Raw genomic sequence first — 27,088 nt, 5'->3', positions numbered from 1 at the left:
TGTGTGTGTAGATATATTCACACATATATACAAACACAGATGTATATACGCACATATATATCTATAATAATAAAAAAGTAATATGCTAATTAGACCAGATGTCCTTCTGGACGAAGCCGGGGCTGCGAGGGAACCCCGGGTCCCGGGTGCCAGAGGGAAGCCGGTGCTGGCAGCCAGGGGAAGGAAGGCCTACTCTTGCATGAATTTCATGCATCGAGCCTCTAGTGCATATATAAAATGTACATATAAAATGTACTAGCTTTTAATAGGGGGGAGAGAATCTAATTGATTTTAGTCTTTGGTTTTGCAGCTTAGATTGGAAAAGTTCCAAAGCACATACAGGGCTCTGCTGCCTTAAACAGGCTACCCTGCCATATGGCAGTTTTACTGTGGTGGGTTAGTTATAATTGACTTAGATTAGATTATGATGATATACTTGGTGGTCCATTAACGAAGTGACTAAGCTGGGTTCTTGACTACTAGATATGCTCCAGTATAAAAATCTAAGGGTTTCTTTCTGGTGTTCAGTTTCCATCCTTTTTTTCTGTCTCTTGTGTTTTTATATCTAAAAGTCATTCACATGCCCGGGGAAAATGTTGTATAATGGACGCGTGTCTGAGTCACTTTCTTTAAGGTTGACACAAGCCTATGATGTTGACAATCATCAATCTTCAGGCCAGCATTTAGCAACAACTAGTTAGTTCTCGATTAATCAAGTTGGCAATGGTCAGGAAGCTTGCAAATCCACTGTGAATTAAGTAACTGACTGACAACCGACAGTTTAAAACAGTATCAACATTTTTAAGTGAAATGCCAATGAGAAACGAAATTAAAAGATTTGTGATTGTCCTCCCTTGTTATTTCCCCCCTTTTTTATCTATCGCTTCATAATGTCATTGATAATTTTTTTAAATGACCATAAAACAACCAGTATAAAGCTTGTAAGTTCCTCAAACATTAAAAACGTCAGTAATAACTCTATGGCAAATTTACATAATCTTATAACCTATTGGCTAATAGGCAATTATGTATTAATTTGCAAACCAAATAGGTGAATATTTAAAATTAAAGCAATTTAAACAACCATTGGATTTGTTGAGTATATAAATGACCATGTGGGAGAGTGTGGCTTTAGCAATATCCATCCTAGGTGACTACTCCTTTTCTCAGTTCACCCAGAACAGCTTTAACTTCTTTTTGCTTTTTTCCCCCTTTCTGTCAGTTTTCCAGGCCTATTGTCCTCAGGGGAAACCCACATCCTGAGCTGATGGGGCTTCCCAGAAGCACCTCCTTCTGTGATTCAGTAGTCTGTACCAATTCCGTCAAAATAAAAGGACGTCCATATAACCAAATAAAATGTGGATTGCATGCAAAGTTCGTGATTTATTGAAAAACATTGGCTAAAAGTACTTCATTTCTTTTACTGCCGCAATAAAGTGATTTTACAGTTAGTAACATATAACTTCCAAGAGTGACAAATTTGGTACTTAAAAAATATTTAGGTTAAAAAAAAAAACCCTGTCACTTCTCCTAAGTCATTTTTAGGGTGTAATCATTTTAATGCTTCCCTCTCTCTAATTTTATGACCAGGAGACAACCTTTCCACGGAAAATCCCTAACCTCCCGTAAAGAACCTCACTGCTCCTCATTGTTACGACCCTCCACCGATGGTTGGTAAAGTTATGATGGCCCAGAAATTAGGAAACAGTTGGCTGCTTCTTCTTGATACCCCGCGCACATAATAAATAAGCACCATCAATTTTAAACAGATGGAATGTGCGAGTTTAACATAAAACCTTTGATGGTTAGCAGAGATCAAGTGTTTGAACTGCTTAGGGCTTGCGATTTGCTGAGGAAATAATTGAATGTCTGGTCACAATGCTGTAGCCAAAGAACATTTGCAAGTGCCAAAAGATTAAAGCTGAGGAGGAAACTAGCCTGGATGTAAGATGATTTGGGATAGGCAAGATTAAATATTTCAACGTGAATCCGAAAAGCATTTTTAACATCGTGTCTGGTAGTCATTAGTGAATAGTTTTCTTTTTTTCACTCCAACAAGTGGTGACACAAAAGTCTCCGGCCGCTGTTAACTTTTAACAGCAGATTTTTATTTTATTTTTTTAGTTTGCTGATCGATTTAGAGCAGTGATGACGAACCTATGACACGCGTGTCAGAGGTGACACGTGAACTCATTTTTTTGTTTGATTTTTCTTTGTTAAATGTCATTCTTCCATTGTGGAAACTGAGGTTCAGAACATGTTATGTATGCCTTTCTCAAGATTATGTAACTAGTGAGTGGCAGATTGGGTGCTGGAAACGGTGTCTTCAACTTACTCTGAAGTCTTTCCACCACATCACTACTCTTCGAGTTTTTCTATGTCTGGGTCATTCAGGATTATTTTCATCACTTCTTTCCTTAATGCACAATGCGCTTAACTCAATGACAGGAATTGTTTAATTTTGGCTCCAGAGGAAATGAATTCCTTCAAGAATAAAGACATGGAATTCTGTTTCAAATTAGACATAACTCTATTATATTGTTTTCCTAATTAGACATCTTCCATTGAAATGATCTTGAGCCCTGGCCTGTGTGGCTCAGTTGGTTGGAACAGCATCCTGTGCACCAAAGGATGGCGGGTTGGATACTTACTTGGTCAGGGCAGATACCCAGGTTGCAGGTTCGACCCTGGTTGAGGTGAATGCAGGAGGCGACCGATAGATGTCTCCACATCAATGTTTTACTCTCTTTCCTTTCCTCTCTCTAGAATCAATTTTTTAAAAACAATTGATAAATAAACAAATAAGTAAATAAATGCTGTTGGGCATGGGAATTGAAGTTAACACACCTCTGTTCAGGTGTCAGCACTCAGCCCCTACACTTCCTAGCAGTGTGGTGTTGGATAACTGCTTTAGCTTACCTCGTGTTACGTTTCCTCATTCATAACATCAAATATTGGTCAAAACTGATTTGAAGATTAAGTGATAATATATGCTAAATTGCCTGTGTAAACTGCACTGTAAAAACACTATGCAAAAGTTGTTTTAAAAATGTCAGTTTCTACTTATCCGACTTAATTTGTAAGAATGGAATATGTCAATAGGACTTACCACCCTCTACTCTTCTCACGACCTGTTAACGTTCTACCCCTCCCTACAGATGCCAGAGTCAGGGCTCGATAAGAAAAAATAAGCCACATCTGCCAATGATCTGGGTTCATAATGGGAATTATCTGGGTGGGTTGGGAGCAGGGTTTTGCCACTCACTCTTGTAGTTTGAGACTTCTTGATGATGCAGAACTTTATTTCCATAAGATCTGAGCTAAATAAGAGTCTTAGAATTGGAAGGTACCTTAGGAACACTGATAACTAGATTCCCAAGCCTCACCGCTGTGTATATTCATTCTAGAAATGAAAGAAGCCTGGGAACTACCTTTGTAATAACTGCCTCCTCTCTATAGGGCTTGGGTGATTCAGCTGACCACCAGCTTGGGGATGAGAAGCACTAGCTTAAAAGACATGGTCATCAGATTCCTGATCATGTTACTCAGTTGTCCTCCCCCTCCCTCAGATTAAGGTTTTCCTGGAACTCAGCCAAAGTACATACTCAGTTTTGCCACCCAAAATATTTCCCTGAGAATGAAGAAGGAACGAAAGATAATGCAAGAATTTTTTTCCTCTTTTCTGGTTAATCTTCATAATCCTGCAATATATATTCTAGAAAGATGTAGAAATCTGTTGACAGAAAGTGTAACTCTCCAGTTTAGTCTCAAAGACCATAAAACCTTAAATGTTATATCATGTTCTGAGCTGACAAGATAATGGCGAAGTTTCTTATTTGCTTTATCTTACTCTGAGGTTAATTTTATATTGACTCAACTTTGAGATACTCGGATTGAAGTTAAAATTCAGGAGGGCATGTGGAAGCTAGTCTCATTGTGAGAAAACTAAGAAAAGATATGGACAGGCGTTTCTTTTTATTTTATTCTTACTGTCTTTCAAAACTGGGGGAAATAGGTAAAAACTTATTTTAGGTTTTCCCAGGAGGCCTTGCTTTTTTTAGAATGTAAAATCCTTGGTGTCAGGTATCAAAAAAAGTAGGAGTTACTCCCTCTAAATCCCAATTTTGTACCTTGTTGTAGAAGGTAATGGCCAAATTTGTTAATTCTTCTAAACCATTTAAGCAGTGTCGTAATGTCTACAATTATTTTTAAGATAAATGCAACTCAGCTCAAGCCTGTGCAACCAGTGAAATATGTGATGCTAACATTCTTGTCGATGTTGGCTCCATTGTTATTGGAAGTAAAAGAATATTTCACACTTCTAGAAGTACAAGCCATTAAAAGCTTACTTGTCTGAGAGAATCTATAATATTTACTTTCTATAACCTGAAGATACGTAATAAAACCTGTTTACACAAGAATCGGGATTACATTCTTGGTGGGCTTTTCTTGGGGGAATGATAGCTAGCACTTTGCTAGTCCTGTCATGTAAAATTCAACCCATTTTTCTGTGTATCCGATACTCTGATTATTTCAGTCTCAGTCTGTGTCCCACCTGCTTTATTACATCTCTTAAATCAAGGCACTGCCATATTGATGGGTCACTTGGACATCAGGCAGTGTGGTAGGGACCACAAGCTGTAAGCTCAGTTAGCACCTTGATAATCTTGTGAGAGTGAGTGATCATCATAGCACATGGTTTTCTTGTCATTGTTTTCTTTCAAAGGTACCTGCTCATGGCTTCAGTTGACTAATGTAAATAAATTCTGTCTCATGGTTTGCAGGAGAACAGGGAGCAACCATATATCTTACACACAGCTCTTTGAATTCCTGGTGTTTGAAAAAAAAAAAAGGGGCAGTATTTACCCAGGAGCATTGGTACCTCATCTAATTTGCCACTGCCTTCTTCCTTTCAGAATCCTTCCATCTCCTATGGCTGTATTCATGCATTTATCTTCCACCCACATGGCAGTTCTATTGCACAGCTGTGTGCCTGCCAATACGCCTCTACCTACACAAGCTCAGACTGCGTGGACTCACTGTAGATTCCAGGTGTTACCTCAGAGAAAGTAGGTTATGTAGGACGCAGTTTCTCTTATTTCTATTATAATTTGACCCCTCATATCAACTAGACTTTTCTTTTCCTCCTTAATCAACAAGTGTTTATTGAGCTCATACAGTAGGCAGAGTGCTAGACTGGAATATAAAATTAATTCAAGGACAAAGGCATAGTCTTTAAAAGTTCAAAAGATTTTTTTTTGTGTGTGTGTGGGAGAAGAGATGTTTTCATAAGTCATAGCTGCAGGCAACACATGCTTCCTGAATGAATGAATGATCACACTGTGGGATTACATTCCCCCCAAAAATCCAGCTCAGAATATAGGGGGCAGCAAAGGTCATAGCAAGAGTGGTTTGGTGGGTTGTGAAAATATGTTACATTCTACTTTCCGGGTAAGTGGCATATTTTTTTAAGCACTTGGGCTATATTGCTTTCTTTAATTTTAATTATTTGTTTTGCCGTTATATCAATTTGCTCAGGCTGCCATCACAAAATACCATAGACTGGGTGGCTTAATCAAGAGGAAGTGATTTCCTCCCAGTTCTGCAGGTTGGAAATCTGAGATGAGAGGAGGGTCCACAAGGTGGAGTTCCGGTGAGACCCCTCTTTCTGGCCTGCAGATGGTGGTCACCTTCTATTGTGGGCTCATGTGCCTTTCCTCTCTGTGAGCCAGTGGGGGGAGAGGGAGCTTTGGTCTCTCTCCCTCTTCTAAGGACACTAGTCTTATTGGATTAGAGCAGTGATGGTGAACCTATGACACGCATGTTAGAGGTGACACGCGAACTCATTTTTTTGGTTGATTTTTCTTTGTTAAATGGCATTTAAATATATAAAATAAATATAAAAAATATAAGTCTTTGTTTTACTATGGTTGCAAATATCAAAAAAATTTCTATATGTGACACGGCACCAGAGTTAAGTTAGGGTTTTTCAAAATGCTGACACGCCGAGTTCAAAAGGTTCGCCATCACTGGATTAGAGCCATAAACCTCATTATCTCATTTAACTTTAATAATTTCCATAAAAGCACTGTCTCCAAATGCTGTCACATTGGGAGTGGAGGCTTAAACATAGGAATTTGGAAGGACACGGTTAAATTCCATAGCAGCCACTAGTGCAGCGGTTCTCAACCTGTGGGTCGCCTAAGACCATCCTGAATATCAGATATTTACATTACGATTCATAACAGTAGCAACATTACAGTTATGAAGTAGCAACGAAAATAATTATATGGTTGGGTCACAACATGAGGAACTGTATTTAAGGGCCAGAAGGTTGAGAACCACTGCACTAGTGAGTCTGTTCAGAGGATGGAATCCATATAGTAAGAATATGTCTCGCTCATCCGGCATGGCTCAGTGGTTGAGTATGGACCTATGAACCAGGAGGCCAGGGTTCGATTCCTGGTTAGGGCACAGGCCCCGGTTGCAGGCTCCATCCCCAGTGTGGGGTGTGGGGGTGGGGGGATGTGCAGGAGGCAGCCAATCAGTGATTCTCATCATTATTGTTTCTGTCTCTCTCCCTCCCTCTCTCTTCCTCTCTGAAATCAATAAAAAAAAAAAAAAGAGAGAGACTTTTTAAAGGAATGTGTCTTAAGTAGGTAAATATTTAAACGCTTATTCTTTGTCCATAAATTGGATATTCTATTTGCATTTATTGTGATTATAGATCTATTTCAGTTAATTTCTAGTATAATTCTGTATAAAATATTTTATTCTTTTTTACTCTCTTCTCATAACCTTTTTTTGTCAACCTCTTAAAAATGTCTTTTTTTTCTTTAGAAATTTACTACTTTGTATTATATATGAAATATTTATTTAGATATATTTCGCTTACTTACCTGGGTTCTTTGTTCATTAATGCTTTTCATATCTCCTTTAATTTCTTATTCCTGAAAGTAATTAATAATTCTCTCTGCAATGTTTGCTAAATAGTAAACTCTTCAAGCCTAAAATAAAAATCTTTATTTGGCATTCACTATTGAATAATAAACTGGCTATATTCAAGTTAATGTTGACAGTTAATTTTTCACAGAACTTGAAGATATTATTCCATTATTTTCTGGCTTCCTTTCTTACTATTAGAAGATTAATTGTAACATTAATTGTCATTCCTTTGTAGGTCATCTATTTTTTTCCTTTAGTTACTTTTAAGTCTTCTTTTTGGCTTTGACATTCTGCAGTTCCACATCATCTGTCTAGGTGTGGCTTAACTTTTTTCTTCTATGATACGTGTTTTCCAACTATGATGATTTATTTTATTATCAATTCCAGAAAAAAATTAGCCATTATGACTTCAAATATTTATTTTCCTCTCTTCTCTTTTTTTGGAACTTATCAGAGAAACGAGCTATTCATTCTGCCCTCCATGTATTTTAATAATTTGTTTTTCTAATTCTCTCCTTAGTCCAATCACTGGTTTAAGTTTCCCCAAAGGTTTTAATTTAATTTTCTTCATTTCTAGAAACTCATTTTTTTCCAAATATGACTTCTATTTTAATAGTGATTTGTTTTAATAGTATGGAATGTTTTACTATGTCTTTTACATTATTAGTTATTTAAAATATACTTATTTTTAACTTCTATTCACTAATTTCTTACCAATTTACTCAACTGTAAAAGGAGATAATTGTACCCACTTACTGAGTTACTGTGGGCATTAAAAGTGTAAATACATGAAATGTCTTTAGAACAGTGTCTGGCATATAGTAATTCCTCAATAAATACTAATTGTTATTATTACTGTTATTATTATCATCATCACCAGAAGTTGTTGGGGGCGTAATCTCATTGTGTGGTCGGTCTGATGACTCTGTCTTTACCTGTGTATTATCTAATTTTGGATTGCAGGCCAGTCTTTGAAGGACTTCATCTATGGAAATTTTGGCTGGTTTGGGAACACAGCGGTGCAGAGAAGTTTTTATATTTGCTTCTTCCAGCTGCTCCTAGGGCATATTACCAGCTGGGCTAGCTTTGTCTTAATGAATCAGAGGTGATTGGGATCCCCAGGATAAGATAGAATAAATTCTACCCCTAGAATTTGGGCTCTGATGAAGACATACTGATGGACCAACACTCTCAGGAATTTATGTGTTTTTACCATCTGAAACCCAGATCTAAACAAATTAGCTTCCTTAATAACTTCGTAAATGATAAATTTAGCCCATAGAAGGGTCCAGCATAATGAAATGGCCTCAGTTCCAACACCCATCTTCATGTGAGCCTAAGCATTCATTGTTGACCTCAAGTGGCTACAAATGCCCAGGGTAACAGAACACAGAGCCCAACAGCTTGCCATGGCGGCTCTAATGCAAAGGTTACTGCTGTATTTTATTTTATTTTTGCTTTTTTGTTTTTTGGGGTTTTGTTTTGTTTTGCTCAAGAATGAGAGTAGAAAACAGTCAAAAGTACATTTTAGAAAGATTGCCATGTAGCCACCATGTGAAGTTACATAGACCTAGAAACTGTGATTTAGGAGATTGAAGCAATAATCCCAGCAAATAATGAGACCTTGAAACAAGGCAGGAGAAGCAGAGATTGTGGAGATGGAAGGGAAGCCTCAGGCCTTTGTTAAACATTTTTAGAGCAATGTCAATAGGTCAGACTATATTGCATAAAAGAAGGAGGAATATCCAGAGAAAAGGACCCTGTACAACTCTGATATTTAAGGAAGGATCCAGGTAAGAGGATCCAGCCAAAGAGACTGAGAGGGGATGTCAGAATGACAGGAGGAAAAGAGGAGAGGAAGTTATTTAAGCTTCTTGTCATAAAAATATAAGGCATTATTGGTGAATTATGACTTATGCTGACCATCTATTTGACGACACGTGGCCTGACTTAAATACTGGGGCCAGTTCAATAACACACCGATCTATCCCCTGAGTTTTGTATGAGTCACATAAAAAGCCAGCCAGGAATGAGAAAATGGAGGCATCTTTTAAAAAAAGCTTTTCAGAAATGGATCTTTCTGATTGTCATTTTTCCTTCTGCCTGACTCATAATCCTACTTTCAGAATTGAGAAAGCGATAATCTCCTAAGAAGTCACTTGAACCTTATGGAATAGGCTCTACCACTCAGTAAGCACCTTACTGATGTCTAGTTCTGATATGTTAGTGTTGCTACTTGAGGAACAGTGTGTAGCTTATCAATATATGTATTTTAAATAAACTGATCTTTTTTTAAAAATATATTTTATTGATTTTTTACAGAGAGGAAGGGAGAGGGATAGAGAGTTAGAAACATCGATGAGAGAGAAACATCGATCAGCTGCTGTGCAGGAGGCAGCTGATCGATGTTTCTCTCTCATCGATGTTTCTAACTCTCTATCCTTCTCCCTTCCTCTCTGTAAAAAAATCAATAAAATTACTTTAAAAAAAGAAACATCGATCAGCTGCCTCCTGCACACCCCCTACTGGGGATGTGCCCGCAACCAAGGTACATGCCCTTGACCGGAATTGAACCTGGGACCCTTGAGTCCGCAGGCCGATGCTCTATCCACTGAGCCAAACCGGTTAGGGCAAATAAACTGATCTTTGAAGTTATAAAATGTGTTTAAAAGAACTTGCCTTACTTGTATGTGGTATGTATTTGTGGTGTGCTTTTGTTAATTTGATTTAACAAGGGAGTCTGGACATTTTTTCTTCTTCCAGAACTTTGGAGAGTTGAAATGTTTTTGCTCTTGGAAAAGTGTTCCTGATAGCTGTTCTTCTAACATTTGGTTATATTTTGAGAAGTAGAGAAATGTCTTAGTCTGTTTGAGCTGTTATAACAAAATGCCCCAAACAGGGTGGCTTATAAACAACATCACCTGCTTCACCTCCTCTACTGTTGATTCCCTGTAATGTATTCTTGATTTCATTTAGTGTATTGTTTATTTCTAACTCATTCTTTTTTTGTTTTCTAAATCCCATTTTTCTTTTTTCTGTTTGTCTATTCTTCCCCTGAGTTCATTGAGCACCTTTTTAACCAGTGTTTTTAACACTGCATCTGGTAGATTGCTTATCTCCATTTAGTTTAGTTTTGTTTTGTTTTCTGGAATTTTGTTGTTCTTTCATTTGGGACATGATTCTTTGTCTCCTCATTTTAGCTGCTACCCTGTATTTGTTTCTGTGTATTAGGTAGAGCTGCTATGTCTCCACGTCTTGGTAAAGCGGCCTTATATAGTAGGTGTCCTATACGGCCCAGTGGTGCAGCCTCCTTGGTTACCTGAGCTGGGAGCTCCAGGTGTGCTTTCATGTGGGCTGTGTGCTCCATCCTATTGGGTGTTAGCCCATCAATAGGAGGGATTTACACTCAGGTCAATCAGCTATAAGCAGTGACCACAGTGGAGGATCTGCTATGTGGGAGCTGACCCCAATAAAGCAGGACTCACCTCATTGGGGCTCTGGTGTCCTCTAAGTCAACCCCTTGAGTGTGTCAATCGTAGAGGTGGTCTGAAACTGTCCAGTAGGTGTGCTGGATCTGGGGCCTCCAGGAGGTGCAGGCTAAGGTCAGCTGCCACCAGTGCCCTACCCAGGGCCACTCAGCATGAGCTACAAGGCAATCTGCAGATGGCTGCTACTTGTGCTGGGCTTGGTGGTACTGGGAGAGGTAAACTTGTGAATTGAGGCTGGCTGCTGCTAGTGCCAGGCCTCAGGCCACTTAGGAGATGTACAGGGTACTCAGGTGCCACTTGTTTGGGATTTGTGAATCTCTGAGAGATTTTAGGAAAGTCTGCAGCATGAGCCAAGACAGCTGTTTATGTAGAAAAGCCACTGCAAGTTGGGTCTCAGGGAATCACTGGATTGGGGCACACAGTATTAGCCAGGTTACTGGAGATTCAGATACAGCCTCTGCCTGCCGGCTCTGTGTGGGGAGGGCTCAACAAAGAAACAATGGCCTCTGTCAGCACTTCCTTCTGGGAAAAAGCCGCCCCTCCAGTGCTCACTCACCCTGAGGCCAGACAATTCAGTTTCTCCCCATATGTCCCTGGTGCCTTTTAAGTTGCCGCAGCATTGGAGCTCAGAGCAAGTGAATCTGAGTTCGTGTGTGGGCCCTTTAAGAGGATCTCCTGGTCCCTAACCAGTTTTGCTCAGTGGATAGAGCATCGGCCTGCGGACTGAAGGGTCCCAGGTTCGATTCTGGTCAAGGGCATGTACCTTGGTTGCGGGCACATCCCCAGTGGGGAGTGTGCAGGAGGCAACTGATCGATGTTTCTCTCTCTCATCGATGTTTCTAACTCTCTATCCCTCCCCCTTCCTCTCTGTAAAAAATGAAAAAATAAAAAAAATCAATAAAATATAATAATAATAAAAAAAAGAGGCTCTTCTGGGACTTTAGAGCCTTGGTCTCACTTAGCCACAGTCCCTGCTAGTTTTCACTGCCAGAGATTATGGGGACTTCCCTTCCCGGGCCTGCGGGCCTGGTGTGGGATGACCCCACTCATCAGGAGGGACCCCTGCAGCTGTGATATTCCTCTTGATTTTTAACCGCCATACGTGGATGTGGGACTAGCCCTTTCCATGTCTCCCCCCTCCTATCAGTCTCAGTGGGGCTTTTTCATATCTTTAGTGCAGCTAGATTTCTGTTCAGCTCGGTTTCAGGCAGCTCTGATTGATGGTTGTTCTGTAGCTTCGTTGTAATTTTGATGTGGTTGCAGAAGGATGCGAGTATCTCATTTACCTATGTAGCCCTCATGGCCGGACGTTCCATTTCATCATTTTTTTTTTGGCTGCGTAGTATTCCACTGTATATATGTACTATATATTATTTCTTCAATCAGTAGTTGAAGACACTTAGGTTGTTTTCATGTCTTGACTACTGTGAATTAGCTGCAGTGAACATAGGGGTACACATATCTTTATGAAGTGCTTTTTAAATTTCGGGGGAGATGCCCAATTGAGAGATTGCTGAGTCATGTGGTAGCTCTACTCTTAATTTCTCGAGGAACCTCCATACTGTTTTCCTTATAGGCTACACCAATTTCCATTCTCGCCAGCAGTGCACGAGGGTTCCCTTTCCTCCTCATCCTCTTCAACACTTGTTATTTCTTGTTTTAATAGATATGGAATTTAGTGCAAACAATCCACAATTGGTTAACTGCTCTAAAATTAGAGCAACCATGTATGTCCATCTCAAGGGCCAACATAGTTGCTCACACTCAGCTATCACATCTGATTCAGCCATCAGAACGAAGGAAAGTCTGAAGTATCATTTCCCCTCTCTTGTGAGAGTCCTCCTGACATTGCACACGTCTTTTCTGTTTCATCTTATTTTCCAGAGCTTACCTCTCATGGCCACACTTACCTGCAAAGGAGATTGCATAATGTTGCATTTATTTTAGTCAATCATGTGTCCAATTTAATATTAGGGATACTAATATTAGGAAGACAGGTAGGGACAAATAATGGAAGATGACTAATAGCTTCTGCCACATTTGAACATTATTGTACCATTTTTTTCAAGGAAGGGAACACAGGCTTAGAAAGGTAAAGTAACTTGTTCAAGAATTAGAGGAGCCCAGATTCTGTGTGAGTAAGCCACATCTGGAAACTAAGATTCTTTCTGTGTTGGAAGTCATTCTCTCTCTTAAGGGAGACTTGATCTCTTCTGATAGATTATGGCTGTCATTTTAAACTTTATTCTCTGTTGGAAACCTTATGTCCTTCCTTTTGAAGTGTTTTAATATCATTTTAGTGTTGCCTTCAATGTTATCTGAATTAAAATATTTGGTTCTGATGTTATTTATACAGTAAGGTATGCTATTTTGCACACAGTGGTCAGTTTCTAAAGGGCACTGTGAAGAAGGCCACAGGAGAGAGGACACAGGCCGATGGTACCCAGATTGTGATCACGGTGCCTTGGGGCCACAGTGTGAAGCTGTGTCAAAACACAATCATTTATTCAGTAAATCACCCTCCTCAATGTTTTGTGGTGAATATTCTCTATTTAGAAGAAATTCACTAAATAATGAGGTAATAAGATGATATAACATAATTATAAGAACATTTGTAGTTCAAGAGTTGCCTCCCCACTCTTATTCAAAATCATCAGAAATTCAGATTACTCTGTCAGATTCTTAGATTTCATGTTTTCAGCATAAAGCACGCATCTGAAGATTTTTACAAAGGAGACTAACAACCCATTATCTCATCTGGTTTTTGTGTAGCTCTTGAAAGTATTAGAATATTAAAGGAAATGATCTCCTAGCGAGTTCAAAAGTTTATTACTTTTTTCCCCCCAGTTTGGATTCATTTTCACTTTCACTGAAATGATTTTACCATTTATATACTAATTCCAGCAAAAGCTTACCACTTTACTATTAAAAATGCTCTATGGAGTTATTTCTACATAAACAGCAATAGAAAACCAGAACTAAAAATCTGTAACTCAGAATAATACTCTCTTTCCTTTGTAGGAATAGCAGTCAGACAGATCGTAGGTATAGTTGCCTGAAATTTCAAAGACGTAACCCTGCTGACATACATTTTGCACATGTATGGACTTGGTTATCCACATGCAATTGAAACAAGTGATACTGAGCTAATTCCAAAAGTAGGATCCAATTTGTCTTGTAACATTTCATCTTAACATTTCTAACATGAGCAATTTGAAGACAGGCATGCTTTCTTACTGGCATTTAAATCCTAGGGACTGATTATGAGTCAGGCCCATGGACATGTGTACATAAATGAAATAAATGAGAAAAAGGTCCTACCTAGTATAAGGTGATGTGTATCAAATACTTCTGTTTCTTAAGATTAATTACTAAAAAACACTTTCTAATATATAATAACCGACTAAAAATTAGGATTTAAAAGTACCAGCTTTTTCATAGTTATCCAAAATCTTAATGTTGAGTTACAATACTAAAAGGTCCTTCTGTATATCAAATACTTACAAGTCCTTACATAACTATTCTTAATATTATGCAAACATCTTACATTTTTAGAAGTACTTTTTCATTCTTCGGTCATCAACCAGAGTTACACTCTTATGTTTGGCTGGCATGTGTCTTTAATTGGAGGGTGCCTGCATTTTGGAGTTCTGAGGACCATTGTAACCAAAGAACGGTTCCATTCTGATGAAGCTGCATTGCATATTCTTGCTCAAGGAGTACCCTGCCCTCAGTCCTGTTTCCGTTCACCTCTTGGTCAAAGAGCTGCATCATTTCCTAGTGAGAAGAGTACATTAAAAAGCACAATAATAATAATAATAAATGTTAATCAAAAAACTGCATGTGTCTTTCTGATTGTGCCAGTGTTGTGGTATTCAATTATGCAATTTTCATTGGCATATTAATCATCTTTTCAACAAACAAGCCGGCGTTAATTAAAGCAAGCCATGGATAAAGACATGTTGCCGGATCATCATTCCGTTTATCACAGTGCACAGGCTGGCCGTTAAGTAAATTCCAGACTGTGAGATGAATTTCAATGTTGGCTTCATCTTTTTGTTGTTGTTGTTGTTAGAGTTTGAATACAACTCATCTAACAATAATAACAACAAACTTCAAACTTCACAAGAGGAAGATGAATTTGTGTGTAATTAATGGTGAAGAAAGAGATAGAATAGCAGTAGGCTTCAAATGTGGAATTAGGCTACTTACAACCAAATAATTTTTGAAGGGTTTTCATTTTATTTCCCCTAAAAGGTAAGTGCCGGAAGGACAGGGCTGAATAGAGAATTCTTTTTCCCTTATATCTACTTTGCAAAAAATAATTTTTGGTAGTGAGTTAATGGTTGTAGTTTATATGCAAACATCAGTGTTTCCGTAAAAAAGAATGTATGGTGATGGGTAGTATTTAAACATACTGAACTTGAATTTTAATTAAATAAAATATTTGTTGGAAGTATAACACAAGCCATCACACTTTCTGTATTCCAAGCTTAACTTCACTGCCCTTCCACTCTTGTTATTTAAGACTCATTCTCAATCCACCTTTATAAATAATTATTAGAGTAGCTTTGGTCTTTCAAAGCCTACATATACCAGCAATATTCATAATGGAAGAGATAAATCAATTTAACAGACTACATATATGGAAACAAAGAAAACCAAATATGTTTGCTAGTTTACTATATACTTGTAAACTCCACATTAGACAGTAATTTCAAATAATATTAAAACACGAGTCTCCACAAATGCATGTGTTGTTTGTTCTTTTTAAAAAATATAAAATTTCCACATGCTAATTAGCTGCATGGCGATTACATATGTGCTTCTCCAATCTTGAAGATGTTGACACTTTGTACTGAAATTCCACTACAGGCTTTTGCTGCTAGAATCCCAAATTATCTCTAATACTGAGAAAAATAGTATTGATCTTTACAAAATATATGAAACTGGGAAGATATTATTTTATACAAATTGAGAATAACATATATTGCTTTGTGAAAAAATTATGTTTGAGGAAAATTGGCCAACAATGTATCTGTAAAATACACCAAAGGTAAAAAATCTACCATCAGAGTGAATAAATACTGTGAGATTTTATTATTTACTTATGCTCTGTTCAGCTTAGTAATTATAATTATTTAGTAGAGTTGTGTGGTAAATATAATCATATACATAAAATCCTGGTATGTGATAAACACTCATTAAACTATGCTGATTAGCAATGATTATAATTAGATGAGAAACTTCTGTTCTAAAATTAATGTAAATAAACATAAGTGCGAATTTTATAATTTTCGTTTTTGTAGATTTGAAAAAATACATTTTTATTGATTTTAGAGAGAGGGAAGGGAGAGGGAGGGGGAGAGAGAGACATCCATCAGCTGCCTCCTATACAATCCCCAGTAGGGATGGAGCCCACAATCCATACTGTGCTCTGACCAGGAATCAAACTGGATCCATCAGCTGCCTCCTATACAATCCCCAGTAGGGATTGAGCCCACAATCCATACAGGTGCTCTGACCAGGAATCAAACTGGCGACCTTTTGGTGCATGGGATGATGCTCAACAACTGAGCCACACCTACCAGAGATTGTGTGTGTGTGTGTGTGTGTGTGTGTGTGTTTACGTGCGCACACGCACCTTTATTGATTTTAGAGGGAAAGGGAGAATGAGAGAGAGTAATATCAATGAGAGAGAGAGAAACATCATCTGTCAGCTGCCTCCTGCATGCCTCCTACTGGGGATCGAGCCTGAAACCTGGGTCTGGACCCTTACCTCCAGAATGGAACCAGGGACCTCTTGACCTCTCAATGCAAGGGGCAATGCTCAACTAACTGAGCCACACTGGCCAGGGCAAGGTTTTATAATTTCCAAATGTGACTTATGATATTGCAAATTAAAATATAATATAGAAATACAATGATGCTCTCTATTTGCAATAGTAGTGGATGCCCAATGAATTTACTTTTTAAAAAATCGTATGTAGTGCTCTTTGTGTATGTTGTGATTACCTGTTTTCTTCGACTCTGAATTAACTTGAGACTTTGACCATTTCCCCTCTGTGGAAGTGCATTTATAAAGAAGTTAGATGTTAGGAGCTAAATGTTTTTAAATATATCTTGCTGTGGATATGCTATAAATCTGTTTTCTCTTTATAACTTTCATTGCAAATTAAAAGTTTGCTCTTAAAGAATATAGATTGAGCCTATGACTTTTACTTGTAATTTGATCTCAGTGAAGCTCTAAGCTTCTCTTCTTCTCAGCACTCTGAAATTTAACTTAGCAGCTACTTTGTGTATCAAGACAATGCAAATACTTATAAGTAACAGTTATTTCCTGATTATACTCTGGAATAAAGATGATGACGACTCCATACTTCCATACTTTAAGCCTTGAGATTTGAATAATCTTCTTACCTTACAGTTCATCCCTCAAACCGCCAGTGATAAGGGAAGTACTTACTTCTTTTGCCATACCTGTGACATCACCCGATGATGTCTTGCCAAGGTTGTAACAGATACAAATAGTTGTAGACCATGCTTGTCAGATTCTCCCACCTTGGCCTCAGTTCCACTTGGCAGATTTAACCCATCTGGTCCCAAAGTGATATACTAGGTCATTACCTTTTACTTCAAGCCCTAAGCAATACAGCGGTGGACAAAAGTCAGTTTACCGTTGTTCGTATGGAGCCTCAGTTCCACTTGGCAGATTTAACCCATCTGGTCCTAAAGTGATATACCAGGTCATTCAAGCCCTAAGCAATACAGTGGTGGGCAAAAGTCAGTTTACCGTTGTTTGTATGGAAAAGACATGCAGGTTATTATTCTTACAATAGCTTTATTAACTCTGTGTTTCAAGTACTCAGAACTCTAAACCGACTGTTTCCCACCCCTCTATTATTCCTGATAGATACATCTATCAATAGACAGACAAGAGGTTAATCTATCATCTAATTTATGCCTTATAGTGCCTCTAAATACAACTCTTTGCCAGTCACCTTTACTGCAACCTTCTTAGAAATTATCTCCCTATTTTTTCCTATATATATATTTTTTACTCCCATGCTACAGTAACAGACTTCTCAATTTTGTGAATTATCTTGTGTGCTTAATTCAAGGGTCCTCTATTCCCTAACTTTTTGTCTCAGTGCATTGCATCAGGCAGCACACAATGTTGATGTGTCTTATTTCTGGTGATGTTGAACTTGATCCCTTGACCAAGGTGATATCGGAAGGCCAAGCACTGTATTTAGGGGACCCCAATTTAGTTGAAATGCCTCTTAAAGAAATTTTATATTAAATGTAATCCTGAGTAACATGATATGTGATACGAGTGATGTCAACAGTTAGCAAAGGGATTTGGGGGAGAAAAATAAAATAATTAAACCAAAATAAATAAAAGAATTTGGTATCATCCAGTTATTGTTTCAGACACATGGTGCTGAAAATAATTGAAATGCTCTGCCAATATTGTCAAGATATATCCAAGTTGAAGGTGGGCTGCTTCTGTCCATGCTGTGTTCATTTTGGAAAATAAACATACAAGAATTACTCTTTTTACAGGAAAATTACACAACACTTGTAACCTTTTTTTCCTGTCAGCTTGAGTAAAGAAAGGAAGACGATTGTAAAAGTCAAAACTTAGGAATAGATAGGAATCAGCGGTCATGAAAGAGCTCTGCTGGGATGGAGATAGAACTAGGAAAGTGAGTGCGAATTTTGAGTCTGCCTTTCACTATTACCTATTAGAATACTAAAAGAATAGCAAATACACTTTCAATGTGCAGGTAAATTGAATAAATAGAATAATAATAAAATGTTCTTAATCTCCATATCTGTATAAACATAATATATATGTAGTCTCTATCTTAATAATAGCCTGTGGTCATGAGATTGGTTATATTTAAGAGAGTTTTCCATAGAAATACTATTGGGTTCCCTTTTCATTGGTGTCTTCATTTGACATGTGTTTTATTGGACATCTACTGTGTGGCCCGGTGGTGTAAGTTGCACCTATGTCCTCTAAAAAGGCAGAAACTGTGTCCTGGAGTAGAGTTAGGAGCATCTTATGCCCCAGTACTAGTTGTCCAGTTGCTAGTTTAGCTGTCAGCATTTTGTAATTTATTTACATAGTTGTCTTTCATCGACCTCGAGCTCTAAACCCCTGTCTTTTCATTTTTATGAACCAAGCATCTGCTCTCAGCGCAGTTAAATCCCTGGAAAAGGGGGGTAAGATTAGTAGGAAGAAGATGTGGAGGGAAGAGCATTTGCAGAGGTGTGATGTTAACAGAAGGCATGGCGCTTTTTGAAGCCTAGAAGCAGTTTAGTCCTGCTAGAGTTTGGGGCGAGGCGGGCAGGCAATGAAGCTGGAGAGGTGAGGTGGAGCGGGGATAAGTAAGTGCCTTGCATGCTATGCAAACAAATTTAGACTTGATCTCCAAGTGATGGGAAGCCTTTGAGGCTAGCCCCCTAATATCTGATGAACTCATAGGGAGGGTAGCTAAGTTACGGCAATAAGAGTGAAACCCAAGTTCTGGATCCTGTGGGTATTGGGCCATACGGTCAGTAATAAGACTGGAAATATGTAATTGAAAGTGTAGGAAGAGAGAGTCTGCCACATTTCTTAGCACATAGTCAATTCCAGGAATAATTTTTAGATGGGCATTGTTTGCTTTGGCACGCCCGGTCTCTTCTGCCCTTCCCTCCTGTCCCTGCTGGTGTCTCTACTCTTAGCTCTTCTTTTCTCCTGCCCCCCCAGATATGGCTGCTACACAAAGATCACCCACTTTTTTTTCTATCACAATCCAGAGAATGTGACTTCAGTGTAAGAGTTCTCTGTTAGAGACTAGGAAGAAAAAAATATAATAGGTGGAATGACTGGTTGTCACACCCAAGACTTCATTTACTTTTATAAAGAGGAGTCTGGTAAATCGATGTAAACTCATTGTTAGTGGAATTTAAGGCAGTGATTGTCATAAATTGGAGGAAAATGCATCTGAAAATGAGAGAGGAGATTCAAAGGGTTGAATGGAAGATCAGATTCCATAGCTGTTCCTGTTCCCACACTTCTGTATTCCTCTCTAACGTACCCCACAGATGCTCTGAAAGCTTGAACTTAATTCTGTGACACTCATGTCTGCAACCCTTCCCACCTGTATAGGTTGCCTTATTTCCAGCTAGAATCAGTTTCCAGCTCGGACTTTTCACAAATAGCATTTGTAAAAGCAGAAAGGAGTTTTGTGGGGGAGCAGGTGAGAATGAGGGAAGTTGGGAGCAGGAGGTGGTTAGAAATGTAGGGCTTGCAATGAAAAGATTAGAGTCATGTCTTCAGTGTGATTATGAAGCAGTTCTTACATGGGAATTTTATAAGCGAAGTAAAAAATATAATCATTTTCAATTCCAAGGCACCAAATAATCTTGAATGCATGTTGTTTTGCATTTTGGTAAGGTGGCTATTGTCTCCATTATTGCAGAGAAGAATAAATGTAATGATTAGTCCAAGACCCTTCAGTTCCAAATTTTTATTTTCATAAACTGTTTTCTGTATATTATTGACTAAATAACCAAAACCTGTTATACTGTGAGTTTACCGTTGTGATAATTTCTCCTTCTATCACTTTTTATGAACCAATAAGTAGTGTATTATTTAGCCTGCAGAATAGCCTGCTAAATATCATCATGAGAAGAATATGTCTTTAGAAATTATTGATAGAGTATTCTTTTTAAACATAAGATAGGGAAGTATCCTGCTCAAATTTGAGAATAAACACAGATTGGTTGAATGCCAGTATTAACTAAACACTTAAGAAATGTTTATAAATAAAGTGAGTGCATGGCATTTTTATATTTACAACTAAACGAGGTGTCCTTTCTGGCCTGAATCCACATTGTATATATTTTATATTTTTTTCCAAGAACAGTAACATTTCTGATGGGTGAAGAATTTTGACAGCCATTAACAATGAACAACTACACTAGTGGTTTCCCCCTCCCCAAAAGATAATAAAAAGAAAGAGACAGAAGTTTAGATTTTCGAAAGAGAGAATCTGTGGGTTATTAGCTAAATATATTGTAGTACACACTGAAATCTAATTTTATGATATTGAAGAAAATATTATAATCACAAAATTATTGTCTAAACATAAACCGATGTTGTGTTTTAAATAATTTTCTGCCTCAGAAAATCTCATAGAAGTGTTTGTACCGATAACATAATACTTGTTATTTGTGCTTCAGTTAAAATATTTGTTAGAATTCTAATTTAGAGATCCAGATACAAACAAAGCTAAGATAATATATAGATAGGTAATACTTTTTTAACAACTATGACAGCTGATGAAAATTTTTTTAAAAAATTACAATTTAAACAAAATTTGTTAAGCATCTATTTAATTCTAGAATGGTTGTTTCCCGAGGAAAAAATTAAAAGAAATTTAAGAGAAAGTGGTGTATTGATAAAAATGATCAAATCAAGACTTGTAAAGAGTCATATTTATTGTCAATTTAACAATTTCTACTTGTAGTGCCCAAGTCTTAAAATGTTGCCATTTTCCCCAAAGGTTTTCTGGTAAGGGCAATGTTTTGGTTGTGGAGTTTGAACAATGTGAATTTACTTTTCATCAGGCATTGATCATTGAACTGTAAATTTTCAGCATTAAGACAATTTAGGGAAGCTTTATAAAATTTTAAAACAGCTCTTATTAAATTATTATATAATCTAAATAATGATCTCTGTAAAATTGGGTAAAAGATACATAATGTTGGACAAAGTTTAAAGACATTGAACCACTTAGTACAATCTTGCCCTTAATCCATTTTTTAATATGATTAAATGTTAGTATATACATATATCCCTCTTGAGGCTTTCCTTTCTATCTCCTAACATATGTCAGAGACTCTATATATTTCTGCAGGTTCTGCTTATTTTCTGAGATTTTTTAGATGTAAGACTTGCAGCTTTATAACTTTTTTGCTATGAAAAATATTTGATTGTTTTAACTCTTCTAACTGCTCTTGTTTTAAATGTAATCTATTTCCTACAGTCTAATCTCTTATTTGATTGGCCATAAACTTCTGTTGTACCTAGAATGAACAGGTGCATGCTGCATCTGATTTTACACAGATCAAAACTTTTCTGAACTTCACCATCAGTTCTATTGACTTTCAATGTATCCCTTTTAGGAAAGAATCATTATACTGCCATTTTTATATTTGTTATTTCTTAACTTTAATTCTAGCTACCATCTTCTTATTTATATAATAACTTTAATAGCAAAATTTTTTTAATCCTCACCCAAGGATATGTTTCTATTGATATTTTTTAGAGAGAGGAAGAGAAAGAGAGAGAGAAACGTTGGCCATTACCTCCTTTATAGGCCTTGTCCTGGGATCAAACCCTCAACCTTTTTTTTTTTTCTTGGTGCACTGGACAATTATCCAACCAACTGAGCCATCCTAGCCAGAGCAGAAATTCATTTCTTAATTGACTTCAGTTTACAATTTTGAATTTTATTTGCATAAACTGTATTGCAAAAGAACTTTCTCCTATATCTTTTTGAAAACTTCAAACATTTTAAATGGTAAAATTAAGAATACAGTGTTTTAATTCTAAAGAACACTAATATTTCTAATATTTTTTAACTTGTTTTCTGGTTAATCACCATCATTTATGCCATTACGCATCAAGGATTACTATATGTAAGATAAATATGAGTTTTTACTTATATTAAGAATGGAAAGGATGACATGAAATAAAAATTTAGATAAAAAATAGATAGTGGATGATATAACAGGGATGAATGATTAGCAAATCTTTTTAATAACAAACTTTCTTTGAGTAGTACTTTAATTACTCAAGAAAGGTTCAGTGTTAAATATTATAGATTGTATTATACCCATTTTGAAAGTATGGGGAATGAAATTAGATTAGAAAAGAATATGAATTTTAAATAATTAGACTAAAAAATGTAAAAATTGAAGATATGTTGCTAAGTATATTGAAGAGTTGAAACTGAAGCATTACTAATTAATATGTGGGAGAACATAAATAGGGCAAGGAAAAAAGTTACCATTTATGGGAAAAGTAGTGACCATCCTTAAAAAAGAAAAGGGGAAAAAAAAAAGACAATCCTGGTAATTATAGACCAGTCAACTTAACTTTGATACCAAGGCAGATACTAGAGCAAATCGTCAAACAATCAATTTACAATCATCTAGAAGAGCAAAAGTTAGTGGGTAGCAACCACCATGGTTTTGTGAAGAGCAAATTGTGCCAGGCCAATTTAATTTCCTTCTATGATAGAGTGACAGGCCATGTAGATAAGGGCAAAGTAATAGATGTAATCTATAGGGACTTCAGTAACACTTTTGATTCCTCTCCACATGACATTCTCATCAACAAGCAAGGAAGATACGGTCTAGACCATACTTTGATTAGTTGAGTGCCTGGTTGTGTGTGGATTCATACTCCACGGTTGATTATCAGCTTCTAGTCATCATTCATAGGCGCCCTATCAATTGGCATATGAGCAGGTTGATATCATTAAGCAGACCAGTTATGTTTCCTTTGATAAAGATGGAATTGGATTGGCATAGAGGCACATGAAGCCAAATTCTTTATATACCAAAAAGCAAAAGCCCAACTTCAGCAGCACCTTGTATCTTACGGGCACGTCTAAAAGGTGACCATCCAGGAAATGAATAATAGTCAAACAAAGCCATCAGCTTTATTGTCATAAACTAATGATCATCTATAATAATAAAAGCATAATATGCTAATTAGATCTGACGGCCGAACAGCGGAACAACCGTCCGGATGACCTTCCAGATGAAGCTGGGGCCACAAGGGCCAAGGCAGCTGCCATGGCTGCTAGGCCCGAGCTCCTTGCATGAATTTCGTGCATCGGGCCTCTAATTCAATCATAACTGTTATTCCAAGGTGTGTAACAGGTGGTGTCAGGTAACTGTTGGTATTCTGATAGGCTGCCTGGGAACAAATTATCTTCTTAAAATCTCTAGAAATCATACTCAAAGGGAGCAACTAGAAGAGAGTAGGAGGAGGGAAGGAATGTTCATATATAATGACCCAGAAATAATTGAGACCACCTTTATCCTGACCTAGATCATAGATTTCAGAACATTTCGTTTACAGTTCATATGATGGTGAGCAATTAAAAATTAAGAACTTGGTAGATAAGAAGAAATGTCCAACTAATGTTGATATTTTTGGAAAATAGTCGATGGAAAAAAAACAAGATAAAGGTCATGGGAATGAAAGAGATAAAAGATACGGAAAAAGACTGGCCTGGCTCTTCCCATTGGAAACAGGCTCCAGAGTATCAGTGAGCCCTACTTGGATATCTGTGAGCAGGGTCATGTGACAGTATTATTAATGAATTAACATGAGAGTGCCAGGAAGGTCAAACATTCTCAGATTTATATGTAGAACTGAAAAAAAAAGAGTATTTTTTTTTTAGCACACATTTCCACTGAATAGTGATAAGCACGCTGAAAAACGCTATGGTTCATCCACATTTTATAATCCCTCATTTAAAGGTATTTAGTAGAAACGGTGTGTCGTTGAGGAGGGAAAGATGTTTTTATCAGAACCCTCATTAATAGTGACCTAGGAAACAACGGCTTTTAAGGGATTCAATGGTTAACCTGATTCCTTGCTTCACAGTAGATGAATTTGAAGGCTTATTAGTCCTCTGCTGCGTATTCATCCTGTTTTGTGTGGCACCATTTGGACCCTGTGATTTTATGAATAACATTCCCCTGCAGATAGTTGATTAGAACTGCCCTTATTTTAAAAACGTTTATATTCTGTGGAGTCTCAAGCAATAACCAGCAGGGTTTTCTTAGAGATAACTTCCCTAGGATTAAATCCAAGGGAGTGGTTCTTCAACATTTTTCTTCCACAACTCCCTGAGAGTTCCTGCCAAGAGCACTGCCCATTTTATCCCTCTTAATTGCATACAGGAAGACAGAAGAGGATATTATCATCTCCTCTTTATTTAGTCTAGGGGAACACAAGATTGCTCAGTGACTAGGGTTGACTGAGAGTTGATAAGCAGCAGCGAGAGCAGAGGAGAAATGGAAGACACTTTGAGACAGGCAAGTCCTGCCATCACTATGAACAAGTGGCACAAACTCTGGCCCCATTTCTCTCACCTAGTTTGGAATTTCCCAGTGATGTGTAGAGAATTTACATTTCCTAAATTTAAGAAACCCTTCAAAGAGAATTCACGGAAGAGATGGCATCAGAATGCAAGAGCCTTCTTAAATCGGATGTTAACTAAAGCCTGGCCATAGTGCTTTTTAGTTTGACTTCTGTGGCATGTTTTCAGTTCCTGGCCTGAATTAAAACATCATAAATTAAACTGATGTTGATATAACAGTTAGAAATAAGGGATGTTGTGACAATGCAAAGTCAGTGACTACTTTAGGGTCAATGTATGGATTTTAATGCATGAACTGGTATCTGGTAAACTTGCTCTAACACCCTATTATATGGATTTCTAACCAGAAACAGATCATTCTAGTGCTTATGTTAATCCATCTTTTTGAATCCTTTATTAAATTTACTTGGGTTCCTAAGGAAGAGAAAATTAAAAGAAAACTAATTTATAGTATCTAATTATTTTTCCCATAAATTATTATCCAAAGGATATTTTCTCATGGTTAATGTATAAAATGTTGAGAAGGAAAAAAGTATTAATAATAAATGATTACCAGTGATTGCCTTGAGACAAACATATTTGACTATATACCAAACTGTCCGACTAATCTGTGTATATGCAGAGGCCCTAGACAGCAAGGCACATAGGAAAGTGCCCGGATTGGAATCACACAGACCTATGAATGAATGAATCCTGAATCTTAATCACTTTAAGCTCTCTGAGCCTTGGGTTTTTTTCAGCTACAAAAGGAAAATAATTTTATATATTCTGCAAGGTTGACTACAGTGAGAATGAAAAGATGTAATATATTTAAGGAAAAGCATACCTGGCCAGGTGACTCAGTCAATTGGAACATTTTCCTGTACACCAAAAGTTTGTGGGTTCAATCCCTGGTCAGGTGTGTTCTGGAGGCAACCAATTGATGTTCTCTCTCTCTCTCTCTCTCTCTCTCTCTCTCTCTCTCTCTCTTTCCCTCTCCCTCCCTCCCTCTCCCCCTCCCCTTCTCCCTCTCCCTCTTTCTCTTATTCTCTCCCTTGCTTTCTCCCTCCCTCCCTTCCTCTCTCTCTAAAATGCAATTAAAAACATATCCTTGGGTGCGTATTGGAAAAAAAAAAGCAAGCCTCTATAAATGGTTACTACTACTAGTGTTAGTATTAGCTGTACTTTGTTACTATGAAAAATACCAGCAGCAAAACATTTAAGAACTGAAGCTTTTAGTCAGATCGATTTGGATCTAGAGAAACACACAGACAGCTAGCACATACTGGAATGTATCAGCCATTTAGTTTATTTCTCCATTCATTTACCACATAGACAGATATAAACTCAAAATAATGTTTGTCTTAGGAGATCTTTAACTTACAGAAGAAAAGAGCCCCAACAATAACAAATGCATATTAAATGATGTCTAAAACATAGTTTTGTGGTTTTTTTTTCAGATGATGTTCTAGTGAAGTCAGTAGGATCAACATAAAATAGTTGGCTTCTGCTGTTTCTAGAATTAATCAAATGCTACTTGGTAATTAAGTCAGATTCTAGTATTCTGTTATACCTCAAATCTTATTACTACTACTTTAAGAAAATTGGTAATGTCTAAACTAAAGATTAATCAATGGTAATCAACAAGATATATATAGCCAATTTATACACAAAAAGCAATAAAATGTCATATCATAAATCTCTTTTATGTCCACTGTATAAATTTTAAAGTTTTAAACTTCAATAATAGTAAAATAGGACATAAAATATATGAATATTTTAGTCTGTGTTTGACAGAAATATTTTATGGAGGGAGAACATATTGTAACTCTTCCTTTAACTGAATGATATTTTAAAAAACAGGGACAAATCTATTTCTAAATCACATACAATGAAGATGAAAAAGAAAAGTGCCTTCCCCAAAGTCAAGTGTAAAGAAGCACTGTAAATATAATGAATAAATGTCACCTCCTCACAGTATTAATAAATGGGGAAATAAAGCATGTCTCTTATCTTTTTTGGCATAATTTAAGATAGTTTATTATTTTGGAGCAGCAAGCAGTGAGCACTTGTTAGATATCATCATTTGGTCACAGATTTGTAAATATATCAATTCTGTGCTGAGAGAAGGATTATTCTCAGCCTACTCCATTGAAAATAATTACAGACATATTCATAAATGTTTGCAACATACAACTTTCATCAGGTTTTCATCTCTATTCACACACAGAGAATTTACTGTTAGAGGTTATTTTTCAACATTTGATTCTAGATTTTCTCTATTGTAAGGTAGAATCTTTTCATTCAGATTCTTAAAAAATATATAATACCTAAAAAGAAAACTACCTTATATTTAATTTTTTTTTCTTTTCCAGCTCCTGAGCCTCCCTCATACCTTGTGTTGGGAATATTGTGTTCTATTGTCTATTGCTTGTAGGATGTAAACTTGATTGAGAAATATCATTAAATAAAATTACATACATTATATTTTAT

General features: G+C 37.0%; 1 protein-coding gene across 1 annotated transcript in view; it reads left to right on the top strand.

Moving 5' to 3' along the window:
• Nucleotides 1-27,088, top strand: part of ZFPM2 (zinc finger protein, FOG family member 2) — a 312,267-nt gene that overhangs the window by 22,595 nt on the left and 262,584 nt on the right. The window lies entirely within an intron of this gene.

Source organism: Myotis brandtii, unplaced genomic scaffold (assembly GCF_000412655.1).
Source record: "Myotis brandtii unplaced genomic scaffold, ASM41265v1 scaffold1643, whole genome shotgun sequence".
Lineage (NCBI taxonomy): Eukaryota > Metazoa > Chordata > Mammalia > Chiroptera > Vespertilionidae > Myotis > Myotis brandtii.
This window is presented reverse-complemented; position numbering and strand designations above follow the sequence as displayed.